Source organism: Protopterus annectens, chromosome 4.part1 (assembly GCF_019279795.1).
Source record: "Protopterus annectens isolate FY-2018-M chromosome 4.part1, PAN1.0, whole genome shotgun sequence".
NCBI lineage: Eukaryota > Metazoa > Chordata > Ceratodontiformes > Protopteridae > Protopterus > Protopterus annectens.
Window position 1 is genome coordinate 907,130,380 of NC_056734.1, and position 19,804 is coordinate 907,150,183.

The 19,804-nt window shown below is 37.9% G+C and overlaps 1 long non-coding RNA gene and 1 pseudogene across 1 annotated transcript in view; one reads left to right on the forward strand and one right to left on the reverse strand.

Moving 5' to 3' along the window:
* Positions 1 to 224: 224 nt before the first annotated feature.
* LOC122801115 overlaps positions 225 to 19,804 on the forward strand; it is a 67,924-nt gene continuing 48,344 nt past the window's right edge. Inside the window, exon 1 of the long non-coding RNA XR_006364668.1 lies at positions 225 to 404. This is a non-coding gene — a long non-coding RNA (uncharacterized LOC122801115). The remainder of the gene's footprint in view (positions 405 to 19,804) is intronic.
* On the reverse strand, positions 6,607 to 6,711 carry LOC122801437 (annotated as a pseudogene).

The following is a 19,804-nucleotide window of genomic DNA, read 5'->3' on the forward strand; positions in this document are numbered from 1 at the left end:
CTGCCTGACATTTTAAACAGGAAAGGCAGGTTCTTAATAAATCTTCACACATCCCATAAATGTAAAAATAGAAAACAAAAAGTGTTGGCTTATTACCTTAAATATTTGCAAACTAGGAATGCATACTTGCATTTTCTTAATGTAGCATAAGAAATGACCCCTCCTCCTCCTCCAGTGAGCCCTTTAAATATTAAACATGCACTGCTATCCATGTTTGGCTATGAGTCAAAGAGTGCTTGATCTTCAACAATTTCAATCTCATTTCTTTTTCTTACCTGCAGTATTTTAGCTCATTTGACATTGATGTTTCTTAAAAGCTAAATTACAGACAATGAAGTCGATTTTTTGTTTGCATTTTCTTTGCATTTCCTTGATAATTATTCCCATCCCTTTTTCACTAGGAGGTAAGTCTCTAGCTTTATTCTCTGTGTTAAAATTATTGATATTTGTTGTACACTACTTTGTGCATTGTTTTGAAGAGTCAAGACATGTTTCAGTATTAAAAAAAAGAAAGTTTCTTACAGCCATTGCAATCTCCATGTAGTAATGTAAAGCTAACATTAGACATACAATGCAAACACAAACATATGATTATTGTAGCTAATGGTAAATATAAAAAATGTGTGCACACTTTACATATTAAAATGTATTTGTTTTTAGGTGTACTAAAACATATATCAAAAATAGAGAGATGATATGAATGGTATGAAAATATACTTGTATAAAGTAGATAAGTGAACTGATATCATTAAGATATGTTTGACTATGAATTACCAGAAAAAAAACTTAAAACATGCATTCCTGAGCAGCTTGAGGTGTAAATAGGTTCTTAAGAAATGATATTTGCATTTCTTGATACCAAATAATTCCAAAAAATATTTTTCTTGAATTTTATGGAAATCTAATGGCTACCAATATCAGATTTGATAAACAGTATGCATTGGACCCTTGTGTTTTCCATCTTCAAGTTGCATTTTGATAAGTACTACAGCAAATCATATCATATTATAGAGCACAGAAATGTAAAATAGAAAATATTAGCATTTATTTGTGACTCATTCACAAGAGTCACAAAAGTATACAGGTTGTCTATGATAACTACACAAAAATACTAAATAATATTACCGTAACAGCAGCAGCAGAAGAAGAATCTTTGAAAATTACTTTAATAGGCAATATAAGTCTGTTTAAACTGAGAATGAAAAACAGATTACTTTAGAAAATGAAAACAGAATATGTAATGCCAACTTCTGTTTATTATTTGGTTTCAGAGAAATGAAGAAAAATATCTGAATCAGCAAAATAGTACATGACAAAATATGTTTACGTAGATTGAAATATATATGCGTATGTGTGGGCTTGTGGGTTTTCTTTTTATTTATTTATTATTTTAGTTTGATAACTAGATAATTGTACTGTAGGGTTGCCACCTTTTCAAATGGCTAAAGTGGGACATTTTTGGGATACACATCAGATTTTACAGGCCGACACATACCCACGGTCAGTACAAAGGATAGAACTGAACTTTTTTTCCTAAATAAAAGCTTATTCTTGTAGCAGTTTAGTTGCTTATTATGTTTCTTGTAACATTTAGGTATTTTAGATACAGAAATAACTATTTTATGCAACTATTACATAAAATATGGAACATAATTATGTCCTACAATCTCAGGACATTTGCCCTTTTTAATATTTTTTGTTAGGACACAACTGCCCAAAGAGGGACTGTCCCTCTCAAAGTGGGACAGGTGGTAACCCTATTGTACTGGCAACAGACCTTTTCCAACCATTACCTGGACACAATGGTACAAGAATCATACAGAAAGGTCTACTTATATTGAAGTAAATAGTACAGTAATAAAGTAATGCTAATACATTTGTAAGTTATTTGCAGTTATAAATGCAAGTGGTACTTTACAGTATGTACAATTAAGGTAGGCATTCAACCACTGGTCATTTGTTAGAAGTATGTCTTTACAATAAAGCTGTGACTACAGCATGAGCTGGAAAGACTAGCCATTGACATAGAAGCAACAGCATCTGATTTCCTTAAACAGTTGTTCATTTTATTTATTTCTAAATAATTGTAGTCTCTTGCTGTTTCACCTCTGCAGGTAACAATTCTAAGAAGCCATGCCTATCCAAGATTAAACTAGATCATTCCCCTGTGGATGTTTTACAATGAGATTGGATAGGGATAATGCTATTGTTTTGGCTGTAGTGGGCAGTTTAGACTCTTTGATTTGTGATTTTGTTTTCACCAGGGGAGGGAAGCTGACAGTGTCCCATTATTAACAGTTTGTAGACTTGACAGCTAAGAAGAAACATGGCTCTATCATTTACAACTAGCTAGTTATACTGTTGCAAAAGCTGACAGTGATAAGTTTGGGGTTTATAGTGGTTTGTGTTTCACATGTTTTTGAACTGATGTATAAGAGAACAAGAAGGAGCCCACATTTGATTTTAAGGATAAGCAGAGTTTTTAATTAAGACATTACAAGCTGTAGAGGTGAGGAGCTCTGAAATGTTATAACATGATTTTAGTTGCTGGAGTGTTTTGCTGACAATATTGTCAGTATGCTTGGCCAGTGAAAGAACACAGTCCATGGTGATCCCTAGATACTGCTGCTCCATTACTAGTGGTAGTGTGTTGCCATCTGTATCAGTACTAACTGGATTTAGGTGTTCTTGGTGGGATGCCACATAGCATAAATTTAGACTTCAGAGGCTTAATTAGGAACATATTTTTGTTATTCCAGTGGCATAAATCTGTAAAGCAAGATTGTAATTTCTACTCAAGATTCAAGGTGTTCTTACCTGATTCAAGTAGTAAGGCATAATCTGCATAAAGAACCAAACTGAGGTGGGGCAGAGTAGGCATACCATTGATGAAAAGGAGTAATAACAATGGAACAAGTACTCCCATCTCAATAGTGCATTCAGCTGAAATGCACTATTGTTTATTTTTGTTCAGAAAACATTTTATAGGTCAAATGATTACAGTGTCAGAATATATCAGTGCACATTATAAAATTACAGCAATAAAATAAAATATGTCTGTGTGACAGACAGAAAAGAGATAGTCATGTGTCTTTGTGTGTATGTTGCATGTACCTTTTTGTTCTTGCATACATCATGAAGTTGGAACAAGCCTGTCACTTGGAAAAAAAATCTTACTTCCTACTAGTTTATTTCTCTAATTTTCTTTATTGTTTGTCTTTTATCATGAAGACAAATTTTGGTCAGTCACCGAATGATACATTACAATATAAATACAGAATATGGTGCTACCTAATTCCAATTTCTGAATAAAATGTGTTTAGTGGAATATAGTACTCAAAACAGGTGCTACCAAAAGCAATACAAATAATTGCAATTGTATTGGACAAAACATACTTATATAGAATAGAAGTGTTCACTTTACACAACAAGACGTGGTATATAATGTCACGAAAATAACCAAAATGAACAGGAGAAGAAAGCAGCAAACTAGCAACACCGGTGTATAAGCGTTTTAATGTAGACCAAGTTTATTAAAAACGAGACACGTTTTCGTCCCTCTTAAAAAAAAGACTTCATCAGAAAAACAAGTAAAAAAGCCAATTAAGGCTTTTTAAAAGTTCCGCTCCTATACAGTCAAACCTTTGAGCCAATCACCAAGTCGCTTTTAGTAAAGTAAGGCTCAAGGTTTAAAGAGCCAACAACATGCAAATTGTAATGAAATAACCATATAAATATATCCATATAAATATACACCAGTTGAGACAACTAATTTAATAAGTCCATAAAAAGTAAGAAATAATAAATAAATAAGTAAATAACGCAACTCTAAACATAAGAGCACTAGTCCAGAAATTTAAACCACACATAAATAAATGTTATGCCCTACTACGGGTATGCTTAAACACTCTATTGAATTATAAAATGGGCCAAAAAAGACTTATTGTATATAAACAGACTAATATTATAAAAACAATGCAAAAGACAGATGGAAAAAAATAGAAAACTACTATCTGTCAGAACATATAATATAAAATATGTGAACACTAATTGACACTATTAGATTGTAACTCTAAGGGCATTATTTACTTAGCTAAGTGTAAAATCTGTAATGTTTTCTATGTGGGGAAAACTGACCGCAAATTCTGAGATAGGATTTATGAACATATGTACGCGGTCACTAAAAATAAAAATGAGTGATAATGCTCTAGCTAAGCATAGTAACACTAACCCTGATCATTCTTTCCATTTTTTAGCCATTGACCAATTGTTGTTTGATTTTAGAGGAGGTCCTACTTCTATTTTATTAGAATGTTGTGAACTTGAATGGGAATTGTTGTTAAATGCTTTTTGTTACCCTGGTCTTAATGACAATTGTAATATAACTTGTCTCTTGAAACTTAAGAGTTGTTTAAGACTATAAGATTTAAAGCTTATTAACCAGTACCACTTAGTGTTCACATATTTTATATTTTATATTATATGTTCTGACAGATAGTTGTTTTCTATTTTTTCCATCTGTCTTTTGCATTGTTTTTATAATATTAGTCAGTTTATATACAATAAGTCTTTTTTGGCCCATTTTATAATTCAATAGAGTGTTTAAGCATACCCGTAGTAGGGCATAACATTTATGTGTGGTTTAAATTTCTGGACTAGTGCTCTTATGTTTAGAGTTGCGTTATTTACTTATTTATTTATTATTTCTTACTTTTTATGGACTTATTTAATTAGTTGTCTCAACTGGTGTATATTTATATGGATATATTTATATGGTTATTTCATTACGATTTGCATGTTGTTGGCTCTTTAAACCTTGAGCCTTACTTTACTAAAAGCGACTTGGTGATTGGCTCAAAGGTTTGACTGTATATGAGCGGAACTTTTAAAAAGCTTAATTGGCTTTTTTACTTGTTTTTCTGATGAAGTCTTTCTTTTAAGAGGGACCAAAACGTGTCTCATTTTAAATAAACTTGGTCTACGTTAAAACGCGTATACACCGGTGTTGCTAGTTTGCTGCTTTCTTCTCCTGTTCATTTTGGTTATTTTCGTGGAGTTTTCTTTTTTTGTTACTTACTTGCTTGTTTGTGAACCGTGGTATACAATGTACTACTGTGCAGACGCGTACCTCATAAAGTTTTAGGTAGTATGAAAACACAAATGTAATTGATGTGCACTCATTTTGAGAAAGCAATTCATTCTTAATATCTTTTGGTTATAATGAGGGAACACAAATTTATGGTTACTTCAAAAAATGACATTATACCCACAATTATTAAATGCAATGTTTGATCACTGCTGTGATTCTATTATAACAATTTATTGCCATAGCTAATTATAAGTAAAACGTAAAATGGGTTCTGTATTAACACTGAATAAAGCAAGCTGGCACCTTTGCACTTTATAAATACAAGGAGATACACACATTAGAGAGTATGAGAGTTTTGGTCTAAAATACTAAATTCCATGAAATCTAATATTTTCTAAGTACTCAAATAGTCCACATTGCAGAATTTTAAGGTATTTTCCAAGAAAATGGACTATACGAATCCTAAATCATAATACAGAATTAGCAGGCATACAATGTCAAAAAAGTCTGATAATTAGTAAAGATTGGAGTCTCACTGTGCAGCTTACATATTCACATTATTTTTGTGATATGTGCTACCAGAAGTTATTACATGTTATGGAATCAAATACATGAGAATCTTTACTTAGTGGTATATCTTCATTTCTATAACAATACAAAATAAGAAAATATCAAAAGCAGAGATAGTTATATCTTTGGGAAATAAACCATACATAAATATAAGTAGTTTCCATAACATTATAGCAGAAGTAAAATAACTAATAAAAGTATAACCTAATTCAGACTGCTGATATAAAAAGAATTTCAGCCTCATACATGTGACACGAAATATTGCATTCATGCAGGCAACATGACTCCTGTTTTTGAAAGAATTTTAAGTATTTCAGCTGTAGCATAACATTTCCTTGAATATAAATCACTTAAACTTAACATCAGGGCTGATCTGTAAAGACCGTATAACTCAACAAAGATATCTTTACAAGACAGCAGGTTAAATTCCTACAAATTTGAAAACAATTTATATTTTCCATTTTTAACAAACTAATGGAAATAACTTTAAAATGAAACTGGGAATATTATTCATCACACATGTGAGCATGTGCATACACACACACACACACACACACACACACACACACACAGACACTTACCTACCCATCCTCACTTTTTTGTTACTGACCAAATTGCAAAGAAAAAGTTGCCGGATCCACATTTCTTAAAAGTTATGAAAAACCCTACAACAAAAGAAGAGTGCAGAAAACTGAGGAAGGATGCTTAGCATTCAGTTCTATACAAGCTGTGAAGAATTTGAGTATTTTGTGTGTGTGTGTGTGTGTGTGTGTGTGTGTGTGTGTGTGTGTGTGTGTGTGTATATATATCTATCTATATATATATAAATCTATAGTGCTATATGTATGTATCTATGCTATGTTACAATATATATGTATATACGTATATGTCTACCTATATGCATGCATGGCAACTTCAGGTTATTGACTGCACATTTAAATAGGATAATAGGTTATTATCAAGTCATGTAGTCATTGAAAATAGTGTATTAATGTAGTATGTACTGCTGGAATTTACTACACTTGATCTTAGCCAAAAGGCAGAGAAGCGATTGTACTGTTAGAATTTTAATCACTGCCTGAGTGTTTTCTGTCAGAACTGTGGCAGTGACTCATGAGTGGACTCTTGTCAGGATGCAAAGCGCACTGTGTGGGGACTCTTGTCAGGATGCAAAGCTCACTGTGTGTGCTTTTTCCTTGTGGAATTAGCATAAGGGATGGGGGAGTTTGGGTGTGTTTTATTTACTGACATTTGTTTACCAGGAAAGTCTGACTGGATAATTTTATCTAATTTTAGTAGAGGCCCTTGGAATTATTCCTGTATAGGTATGCAGGCTGTAGTTTTACCTACCTTCAAGAACTACATCTAAGATGTGTTCTCTTTTTTTTTTTGACAACTGTTTGTGATTTCAAGGGTTTGCATCACTACAATTGCAGATGCTTGCTGTACTCAATAAGCGTAACACACAGTCTTCCCTACACCACCTGTCCTGTCTTGAATAGATTCTCAAGGAAACAGCATGCATTTCCACAACTGAGACATTTCATTTCATTCAGCACACTTCTCCTTTATTGTTACTCTACATATAATTCTTTTAGGAATGAAAACACAGACAGTTTTGGGGTTCAAATTACCCATTGTTTTTCTGAAAACAAACTTGCATTAAACATAAATTCTCAGTAACAGAAGCTCTTAAAACTGACTGCTTTAACTAAAGCTTTTACTGAGTGACTGTACTGGCCCAGTTGTCATGGTCGTTTTTAAGCCCACACCCGTGTTTCTCATGATTCCTGTTAGCACTCTTACCTCTGCTTTCTTCTCTGTTGAGGTCTCCTATCACCCTCTTTCAAAGTACTTATTACTTTTTGATTTAGATTGCCAGTTTGTTAATTTACCACAGCTTGTCTCTGCTTTGTTTGTATATTTTTGCCTCAAGAAGATTCACTTAGTCTTGTATATTAAAAGTGCTGTTGTGCCCAGACTCATGACTACTTTTTTCCATTAACCTAATTTGCTGAATCAGCTCTGAACGTCTTTCAGTCAGGGCCCCCATTTGTCAGTGCACATTTTATTTAGGATCCCTGTTTGTTATTGCACCTTACAGAATGATCAATGTGTACATTGCCACTCTAGTTAATGTGCAGGTAATGCATGCCATTTCATAGCAGCATAATAATGTTACACGGAGCTTGGACTGTAACAAAGCTAATGGCCACCATAATTTTGCACTCACTGTTTAGCAAGTGTAAAACTAAAACATCAAATAGAAAAGTGTGTGTGTGATTATGTCTGTGTGTGAGTGTATGTGTGCATGAAAGTGAGAGCGAAATCGATCAAGCCATTATTTTATACTCATAAAGCAGTGCTTTTGCTGTTTAGCAAGTATAAAATTACAAGAAACATTAAAAAGAGAGAGAAAGAAAAGTGTGTGAGTATTTATGCATCTGTCTGTGTGTGAGAGCTTGTCTGCGTGAAAGCAGAAGTGTGTTTGTCTGAAAGAGAGAGACAGCGAGCTCGACTGAACAGTGGCAGTGCCAGTTAAGAAGCATACATACCTCTTAACTTCTTAGCTTAAGAAATCTGGATAAAGCCAAAAATTGTGTGTGTGTGTGTGTGGGGGGGGCAAAGGCTGAAAATAGGAACAGATTTTAATATTGCTCTTATAAAATTAGAAAATTGCTAGAATAACAGGATTTGTGTTAGCATGCATTTTCCGAATGAAATAAAGTCTGAAATTCAAACTTATGTCATTATTTAGTGGCTTAAATCTCCAATTATTGGCAACAAGTCACATATTTTATGACTAAGGGACCAAAAAATTAGGTAAATGTCTGGGCATTTTTGTGAAAATGTTATAATTTAGATGTAAAATACTTTTAACACCATTTATGTATATTACTGCAAGTTTGAAACATTAGGAAGAGGAGCTATTTTACATCAAAATTATAAAAAATATATACAATACTATTGAAGAGGCGGTGGTGCAGCGGTAGCATTGTTGCCTCACAGCAATAGGTTCTCTCATTCGATTCTTGGCTGGAGTGCTGGGAGTGCCTTCTGTGTGGAGTCTGCATGTCCTCCCCACGGTTGGGTGGGTGTTCGAAAGACATGTGTAAACAGGCGTGCCTTTGTGGAAGGTTGAACATCGAGCTGGCACCTCGGCATTCATAAAAATCTACTGCCAATCATTAGCAGACTGGAGTTCCACTGTGATGACCCCTAACCAGGAAAAGCCAAAAGACAACAACATATAATAATATAGTATTAAAAAATAAGTATGTAAAACACAACAATTTTACAGATAGCCCAATCTCACAGTAATGCCCTCCAGGGTGTGTGTTACTGTGTAAATAGTGCCCTTCCAGGGGGTAGAGGCCATAACACCCTGATGGGATGCATTATTTACACAGTAACATGCACCCTCTTGGCATACCTCTCAACAGTCCAGATTTTCACAGAATGTCCAGATTTTTACTTCGTATTTTTGGTTTATTCCTCATAAAATTTGTGTTTTTCTGGTAAATCACTGGCATGATCTGAGGATTGAAGTTACTAAATAATGGCATGCATTTCAAACTCCAAATCCTTCAGAAAATGTATGTTAACACAAACCATGTTACTCTAGCAAGTTTCTATGTTTGTAAGAACAATATTTAAAATCTAAAAAATTCAACTTACTGGATTACTACAATATTTAAAATCTGTTCCTATTTTTGGGTCTTTGTCCCCCCATTTTATCAGGTTTTGTCCAGATTAAGAGGTTGAGAGGTATGTCCATTATATTTCGTCATTGGTTTGCATTTTGGTTGTACTTTGACAAGCTTTCTGTCGCTTTGCATCCCTTTATCAGTAATATACATATATAACTGACTGCTGTACTGATTTTGTTTCATCAAAGCTACTTAATAAAGCTTCATCAGTCATTTTATAAGCTTCATTTTTAGTGTTTTTTTCCCTGCTTTTAATTTCTTTACTGCAAATATTTCCCCAGAAAACTTCTCTAGACTTGGTGCCAGCATCCTCTGTTTTCAGATACTCAACAAACTCCAATTTCTGATTAAATATCAGTTTAGAAAATATTAACATCCTAGATTTGTAGCTATAGAAACTTCACAGTTGTTTGACTTACATTTCAAGCACAATTTATTATAAAGGAACTGGACCAGTAAATAATTCAATGTCCTTTTGAGTTCATTTAATTTACAACAAAGCTGTTTATTTTATAAATTCCACACAGAGACAGGCATCTTTAAAGATAAACAACAATAATTTATACAAGAAATACAAGCACTTTTGCAACATACTCACTCACAGCATATAGGTTTATTTCTCATTTAATAGTGACATCTTGCTTTGCGATTATTAACAATATTTGTATAAATCAGCAACAGGCCTCTTGCTTCAATACATTTTACAGCTATCCCAACACACAGTTTGTACTGCCCATATTCACATTGTTGTATTCTTCAATATGTTTGAAACACAGCATTTCATATTTTTTTCAACTTGTAATACTTTTAATATGTTTCGTTTCCAAATGCCTACATAACTTACTGCTTCTTTTGAACACCAGCAAGAGTTTACCATTCTCTGGGTTACACACATATTTTTCATAGTCCCCCCATTTCAAAATACTCATTATTCACTTTCGAGCAATTTCCTTACTGTTTCTGATTTAACAGATGCACTACAAAATGTCTGCCTTGTTATAACATGGCAAACTTTTAGCAACAAATAATCAAATGAATGGAACAAAATCTTTCTTTCCTCAGGGATACATACAGTTCAGCTTCTTAGCCTATACTGAGCTTCAGTGAGGCACAGGCCAGACACACCCATTCAATTAACTGCAGAGTCACTATCTTGAAACTCTTAACAAACGTCTTCAGTAAAATTTCATACTCTCTCTCAGTGACACTCTGAACAGATACTTCTTGCTTGTATCTGGATAAAATGACTTCCTGTCTTGATTGTTTCAGAAGGTAAAAGCTTGTTCTTTAAGAATTTTAATTTTCAACAGTAGGTAATAACTTAGCTTTATTATTTTGAATAGCACAGCTCGTAAAAGAAAGGTTTACCCTCTTTGGTAGCTTACAGTTTTTGGACCCATGCCAGTTTGGCTTTGTGAATGATAGGTCCCTTGAAGATTTCTTTGAGAAGGACACAGAGGTACTGGACAAATGGAAATCAGGGCACACTGCCTTGCTGGACCTGGCCAAGCACTTTGATACTAATCCTTTCTCTAACATTATAGGACAACCTGTCTCAGCTGAACGTGAATCCGTATGCAACTCATTAGATTACATGTTGGCTCATAGACATACAGACAGAACCCACTCAGTCAGGTTTGGTGGCACACTTTCCTGTAAAAAATTCACTACCAATGGCATCTCCCAGGGTTCTCTGCTGCAGCCAGTAGTGTTTGCCATCTACTTCACAGGTGTCAGAGATGATGTGAAGGTCATATGTCTGACCATGTTTGCAGACAACTAAAAACTCAGAATTGTATACAGCTCACCTGGAGTTAGCCATACCCTGCAGAAGGATATATCCCTCAATAACTCATGTCAAGAGCATGAATTAAAGTTAAATACAAAGAAATGTGACATTGTACTTATTAAGAAATAGGAGCACCATTGCATCTGTCAAACACATGACAGCCTCCTCAAACCTTGACAAACCACGATGCTTTGCAGAGATAGTCTTCACCTGTCACTCCTTGGATTCAGGTTAGTGGCCAATGCTCTTGCTACCCCTATACTGCATTTTTTAGGCAAGGTTCAAAGGACAAAACCACCAACATAACAGATACAAGCATGCAAAATGTGAAGGTAATGCTACTCAATGCTAGAAGTCTAAACCTCAAAATGCACTCTCTCGAGACACTCCTAAAAATGGAGAACATCAATATCTGTGCAATAACTGAGACCTGGTTCAGGACTCCAGAGAGCACCCCTGCAATACCAGGTTACAACTCTTATCACACTTTTCGGCCACCAAACCAAGACCGAAATATTAAAGGTGGAGGAGTGTCCATATTCACCAAGGATATTCACACCTCCAGGCTAGTTGCCAAAGACAATGCATCTGAAATTCTCCAGGTGCAACTAACACTAGGTAAGATTGCAATCCAAATTGTAGCTTGCTACAGATTCCCCACCATGCCCCAAAATTTTCACTACATCTTTCTAAACATACTGGAAAACATTAAGATACAACCAAACACCCTAATACTGGGTGATTTCAACTACCCTGTCATTAACTGGGAAAACTAATTGGGTACCAACACCTTTTCCCAACGGTTCTTGGAATTCATAAATTCCAATGCCCTGGATCAACTAATCTATTGTCCCACCAGGGGCTCCAATATCCTAGACCTGGTTATTACCAACATGGGAGATAGATGCTCCACACCAGTGGTCACCCTCTCATTGATCAGGTCTGACTATAAGCAAATCACTCTTGACACACACATCCCACCCCAACCCCCCAGTAAGGAAAACTCTGTAATAAAACTTCTCCAAAGCCAACTTCATGCTACTTAATTCAGAAGTGACAAATGTCATGGCACCAATGCAGATGGGAGCTGAAAGTTTGACTGCTGAACCCTACACTAAGGCAATGTATGAGAACTTCCACTTGTGCATGAATTGTGCTATCCCAAATAAAGCCAAGACATTCTCCTCCAAAAAAGGGAAGCCAATCTGGTGGTTCCCTGCCATAAACAAACTATGCAACAGAAGGAAGAAACTGTTGCAGAAAAGAAGAAAATCCCAGGATGCACAAATCTCGCTTACCAGCCTCAGTAAGAAGCTGAGATCCCTCATAAAATTCTCCAAAGCTAGTTACACAATTAAAATTGCCAAAGATTCCAAAGACAACCACAAGGCATTCTATAATTATGTCAAGAATATAAATGGCAATGCTCAGATCTGCTCTGAGCTACAACAGAATGGCATTAAATATTCTGATCCCAAGGATATTGCCAATATCCTGGCAGATCGATTTAGTGCCAACTTCACCCCTCTTTCACCCCCTAAAGGGCCCATCTCAATACCAAAAGATTGCCAAATTCCAGTAATCACGGCCACACAGGTAGAAAAAGCACTCTCCAAAGCTAAGAATACAGCATCCATGGGACCAGATGACAACCCAGACTTTGTACTACATGCACTACAAAATGAACTGGCACTTCACCTAAATGTCATGTTTAAACATAGCTTCACCTCAGGCTTTGTGCCCACTGAGTGGTGCACAGCTACAGTTATCCCACTCTACAAGGGGGGGATCCACCTTGGATCTCGGGAACTACCATCCCATCAGTCTGACGAGCCTGATCTGCAAGGGCATGGAATGCATTATCATGGAACTTATAGACAAAGACCTTGGCAACCTTCAGACACTGGATCTCACCCAGTTTGGGTTCATGAAGGGCCGATCTTGTCTCCTGAACCTGATTGACTTCTTTGAATCAGTCTCCAGAGCTGTGGACAAGGGTAAGGCAGTCCACACAGCCTATCTGGACCTCGCCAAGGCCTTTGACACCATCCCCCACTCTGGAATCATAGATAAACTTACTAAGCTGGGTATAAATCCCTATATCACTTGATGGGTTGCCAACTGGCTTACTGACAGAACCCAGACTGTAAAAGTAGCCGACTCCAAATCCAGCTCCTGACAAGTGACAAGTTGAGTACCTCAGGGTTCAGACCTGGGACCGTTCTTGTTTGGCATCTACTTCTCTTAAGAACAGGCCAACACTAAGGGACTCTGGCTAACAAATTTCGCAGATGACTGCAAACTAAGAGCCATTATTGAATCCCCAAATTATGTGTATATTCTACAAAAGGGCCTTACAGAAACAGATGCTTGGTGCCAGAGTCATGGGTTCAACCTTATTGCCAAGAAATGTATAGTTATCCCCTTTGGAAAGAACATGTACCCATGAATTACCACATAGGTAGCAGTATACTAAACATTGAAAGTCTAATGAGAGACTTACGGACACAGGTGGACAGTGGTCTAACCTTCGATAACCACATCACCACAACAGTCAGGAAATCCTTCTATGTGGCACACCTCATCACTAAGGGCTTTTCATCCAGAAAAAAGAAGGTAATTGTTCCACTGTACTCATCTTTCATTAGAACCCTTATAGAGTACAACGCCCCATTTGGTATGAACCTCATAAGACATCTGCAACAGCTGGAAAGGCTGCAGAAATACCTCACTAAAAGAATCACAGGCCTAAAGCAGATGCCCTATGCTGACCGTCTAAAAAAACTCCACTCCAGGTATACTCTGTGGCATATCATCTACTCAGAGGTGATCTCTGCTTAATATACAAGGCCATGTCAAACCCTGAGCTGTTGCACATGATCCACTTAAAGAAATCCCAATTCCACAGAGCCACACGCTCCAGGGATCTAAACCTGATTTCTCCTGTCCACCTTGTGAGTCTGGGCATTCTGGGGCAATGCGGCAACTGCCTCATGTACACAGACAACCCTCTCCTCCTTCCACCCAACACTACAACCTGCAAGAGATGCACTTACATAGCCAAACTGGAAACAAAGCTCTCTCCAGCCAAAATTGTGCTAGACAATCAAGAGGAGAAGGATAACATCTGCACTACACCTCAAGCAACACATAGCCCTTCAAAACCCACATCATCAATACCCACACATAGCAACACTAAACCCACATAAGCAGAGGCCCTTAATATTAACCTGACCAAGCAACAAGGACCTCCGAAGCTAAAACACAAACAAACACCAGTCACATCCAAAGTGACACATAGCTCACAACACCAGTGTGCCACCCAACAACAGCCCCTAAGGCAGGACAATGTACCCAACATTTTAGTCATAGGTGACTCCATAGTCAGGCACAATGATGTCCCACTCACCAGGCTGAACAAGGAGAAAATTACACTCAGCTGCCTGTTGGGTGCCAGGATCCGCCACATAATGCATGCCCTCAAGTCACTCCACAACAAGTACAAATAAGACTCTGTCATTGTCCATGTTGGAGAGAATGACTTGAGACGTACCTCCCTGGACTACATGAAAATAGACATTGGAAGAGCTCTCAGATCATGTGGCCCAGATAGGTATGACCCTAGCCCTGAGTAGCATGCTGCCTTCACCCGGAATGATCCCACAGCATAAGGACAAAATGATCGACTTCAACAATTGGCTAAGCTTCTGGTGTCATTCAAAGGGATCCAGTATCTGTCTGCCTGGGAAGACATGATCGACAAACCACGATGCTTTGCCAGAGATGGTCGGCACCTGTCACCCCTGAGATTCAGGTTACTGGCTAAAGCTCTTGCCACCCCTACAGTGCCTTTTTAAGGCAAGGTTCAAAGGACAAAACCACCACCATAACAGAAACAAGCATGCAAAATCTGAAGGTAATGATACTCAATGCTAGAAGTCTAAACCTCAAAATGCATTCTCTCAGGACACTCCTAAAAATAGAGAACATCGATATCTGTGCAGTAACTGAGACCTGGTTCAAGGCTCCAAAGAGCACCACTGCAATACCAGGCTACAACTCTTACCAGACTTTTTGGCCATCAAACCAAAACTAAAACATTAAAGGTGGAGGAGTGTCCATATTCACCAAGGATATTCACATCTCCACGCTAGTTGCCCAACACAATGCATCTGAAATTCTCCAGGTGCAACTAACACTAGGTAAGACTGGAATCCAAATTGTAGCTTGCTACAGATCCCCCACCATGCCCCAAGATTTTCACTACACCTTTCTAAACATACTAGAAAATATTAAGATACAACCAAACACCCTAAACCTGGGTGATTTCAACTACCCTACCATTAACTGGGAAAACTTCTCGGGTGCCAACACCTTTTCCCAATGGTTCTTGGAATTCGTAAATTCCAATGCCCTTCATCAACTAATCCATTGTCCCACTAGGGGCTCCAATATCCTAGACTTGGTCATTACTAACATGGGAGATAGATGCTCCACATCAGTGGTCATCCCCTCATTGGTCAGGTCTGACCATAAGCAAATCACCCTTGACATCCACATCCCACCCACACCCCCCATTAAGGAAACCTTCGTAAAAACTTCTCCAAAGCCAACTTCATGCTACTCATGTCAGAAGTGACAAACTTCATGACACCCATACAGACGGGATCTGAAAGTTCAACTGCTGAATCCTACACTAAGGGACTGTACGAGCGCATCCACTCGTGCATAAATTGTGCCATCCCAAATAGAACCAAGATGCTCTCCTCCAAAAAAAGGAAGCCAATCTGGTGGTCCCCTGCTATAAACAAACTATACAACAGAAGGAAGAAACTGTTTCAGAATAGAGGAAAATCCCAGGATGCAAAAAACTCCCTTACCAGCCTCAGTAAGAAGCTGAGATCCCTCGTAAAATCCTCAAAAGCTAGTTACGAAAATAAAATTGCCAAAGATTCCAAAGACACCCACAAGGCATTCTATAGTTATGTCAAGAATCTAAATGGCAATGCTCAGATCTGCTATGATCTACAGCAGTTTGGCATTAAATATACTGATCCCAAGGATATTGCCAATATCCTCGTAGATCGATTAAGTGCCAACTTCACACCCCTCTTACCCCTAATAGGCCCATCTCAATACCAAAGGATTGCCAAATTCTGGTAATCATGGCCACACAGGTAGAAACTGCACTCTCCAAAGCTAAGAATACAGCATCCATGGGACCAGATGACATCTCGGGCTGAGTACTATGTGAACTACAAAATGAACTGGCACCTCACCTAAGTGTCATGTTTAATCATAGCCTCACCACAGGCTTCATGTCCACTGAGTGGTGCACAGCTACAGTTATCCCACTCCACAAGGTGGGATCCACCTTGGATCCCAGGAACCACCATCCCATCAGTCTGACGAGCCTGATCTGCAAGGACATGGAATGCATTATCATGGAACCTATAAACAAAGACATTGGCAACCTTCAAACACTGCACCCCACCCAGTTTGGGTTTGTGAAGTGCCGATCTTGTCTCCTGAACCTGATTGACTTCTTTGAATCAGTCTCCAGAGCTGTGGATGAGGGCATGGTGGTCCACACAGCCTATATGGACCTCGTCAAGGCCTTCAGCACCATCCCCCACAATGGAATCATAGATAAACTTACTAAGCTGGGTATAAATCCCTACATTACTCAATGGGTTGCCAACTGGCTTACTGACAGAACCCAGACTGTAAAAGTATCCGATTCCAAATCCAGCTCCAGACAAGTGACAAGTGGAGTACCTCAGGGTTCAGTCCTGTGATTGCTCTTGTTTGGCATCAACGTCTCTGAAGTACAGGCCAATACCAAGGGACTCTGGCTAACAAAGTTCGCAGATGACTGCAAACTGGGAGCCATTATTGAATCCCCAAATGATGTGGATATTCTACAAAAGAGCCTTACAGAAACAGATGCTTGGTGCAAGAGCCATGGGCTTGAGGTTAATGCCCAGAAATGTATAGTTATCCCCTTTGGAAAACAAGAATTACCTCATAGGTGGCAGTACACTAAACATCAAAAGTGTGATGAGAGAGATGAGAGACTTAGAGACATAGGTGGACAGTTGTCTCACCATTGATAACCATATCACCACAACAGTCAGGAAATACTTCTATGTGGCACACCTCATCACTAAGGGCTTTTCATCCAGAAAAAAGGAGGTCATTATCCCACTGTACTCATCTTTCATTAGAACCCTTATAGAGTACAATGCCCCGTTTGGTATGTACCTCATAAGACATCTGCAACAGCTGGAAAGGCTGCAGAAATACCTCACTAAAAGAATCACAGGCCTAAAGCAGATGCCATATGCTGACCGTCTAAAAAAACTCCAGCTGTACTTTGTGGCATATTGTCTACTCAGAGGTGATCTCTGCTTAACATACAAAGCCATGTCAAACTCTGAGTTGTTGGACATGCTCTACTTAAAGAAATCCCAATACCTCAGAGCCATATGCTCCAGGAATCTAAGCCTTGTCATCACAATGAACAAAACATGCTGGAGGGATAGGTTCCTGACCCAGAGACTCCCTATACTCTGGAATAGGCTGCCCATACATGTCAAGCAGAGCACCTCCTTGGCCCTCTTCAAAAGGAACATTGACAATTGGATGCGAAATAGGAAATTCACCCCGGGGATCATGTAAGTCACCCTGCTAGACAGGGGTCCAGTGAAGTAAATATTGTCAGAAGACATACCAAGGGAATTTTTATGGCTAGGCTTGTATAGGCCCTAGGGCCAATAGCCTAGTACCAACCTATGAACCTATGAATCACAATGAACAAAACATGCTGGAGGGATAGCTTACTGACCTAGAGACTCCCCATACTCTGGAATAGACTGCCCATACATGTCAAGCAGAGCGCCTCCTTTGCCCTCTTCAAAAGGAGCCTTGATAATTGAATGGGAGATAGGAAATTCACCCCAGGGATCATGTCAGTCACACTGCTTGACAGGGGTCTAGGGAAGTAAATACTGTGGGAAGAATTATCTGGGGAATTGTTTAGCTAGGCTTGTATAGGCCCTAGGGCCAATAGCCTAGTACCAACCTACGAACCTATAAACCTATGAACTAGATGCTGTCACTAGAGACCAGGGCATGCTCATATGTAATGGACTATCCTTTGACAATCCTGCACCACCAGTTATTATGACATCATTTTACCTATCACAGTAAATACATAGCTATTGGGTCAAAAGAAGTAATTTTCATTCTTAGTCCCTACATCATGCCCATCCTCAGATGTAATGCCACTTTTGCAGATACCTATCTAGATGTATCAGACAACTGGAAAACAACTCAGCATTTCCTGACAAATAAAATCTCAGGTATGATTTCCTTGAGATAAACAGTGTAATCAAAAGCCCTATCTCTCTACACTACCTCTTATAGACTTCTGCAGGGAAGCACATGACACTGTCTTACTTGATAGCTTACTTGTTTGTACCTCAAATACCTTTACTGAGGATACGAATCTACATCAAAACAGAAACAGACCTGTTGCCAAACTAGTATCTTGAAAACAGAACCACATTCTGTAAAACAGTCTTTCTTCCTTTCATTCCTTCTTACACTCTCTTCATAAATTACCTCATTGAGTGGATGCAGATCCATTATTTTGCACCCAGTCTCAGACCTGTCCTTCTGTTATAGATGTGGGAGGAAGTAGTGATATTTTCAGTGCTTAAACTACCAGCGGTACACTGGCCTGATTGCTAGGTTCCATGAACTTGTGTAAATGAAGGAATTTGGTGCCCTTAGGAACGTATAAATTTGGCACCCCCATCCCATTGTCTATAAGAGAGCAAACAATTACTTAATGACTGCTTCAGCTTGTAAGCTGTCAAATAAAAAGAGAACACACTGACAGTATACAAGATATCAAGAGATAGTGACTACAATTGTTTCTACATTAAGCAATCAGAATCACAATTGCTTAATGACAGCTTGTAGAGACCCGTTTGTTGTTTTTGCACTTTCTACATTTAGGCACACAAGGACAGTTACCCACCCCCCCCCACCCACTCTATCAATTAGAATTGCATATCTACAAGTTCAATAGTGGCTAAAACACTCAAGACATTTTAATCTCTTCTGCAACTTAAACAGAATATGCTGCAGGGATAGATATGTTTCCCAGGGAGTACTACTTCACTGGAATCATCTTCTTATTCTGTTTAATCATAATCTGGATGAATGGATGGGAAACCACAAATTCACCCCAGTTTAGTACTATTGTCTCTTATGTATAGGGGTAAAATGTAAATGTCTACCTGTCTCTGGGTTATTTGAACTTATTATTCAAAGGGCTCTGGGTTAATTGCACTTAAAATAATAGGGCTAATGAACTTCTGGGGAATGCATGGCTACTTTGTCTAGGCTTCTGAAGAGCCTTATGGCCAATAACCTAGAAAGTATCTATGAATTTATAAATATAACCAAGTCCTTTGTTAAGCACTTTGAAAATATAACTTTCTAGTCTTATACAAAACACACCACCGTCCGCAAAAATGGAACAACATATAAGAGCCAAAGAATAACTGTGAACTACAAAGTGAATTTTAAGTGTAATACATGGATCATAATAAGTGGATGTTTCCCTATAATGGC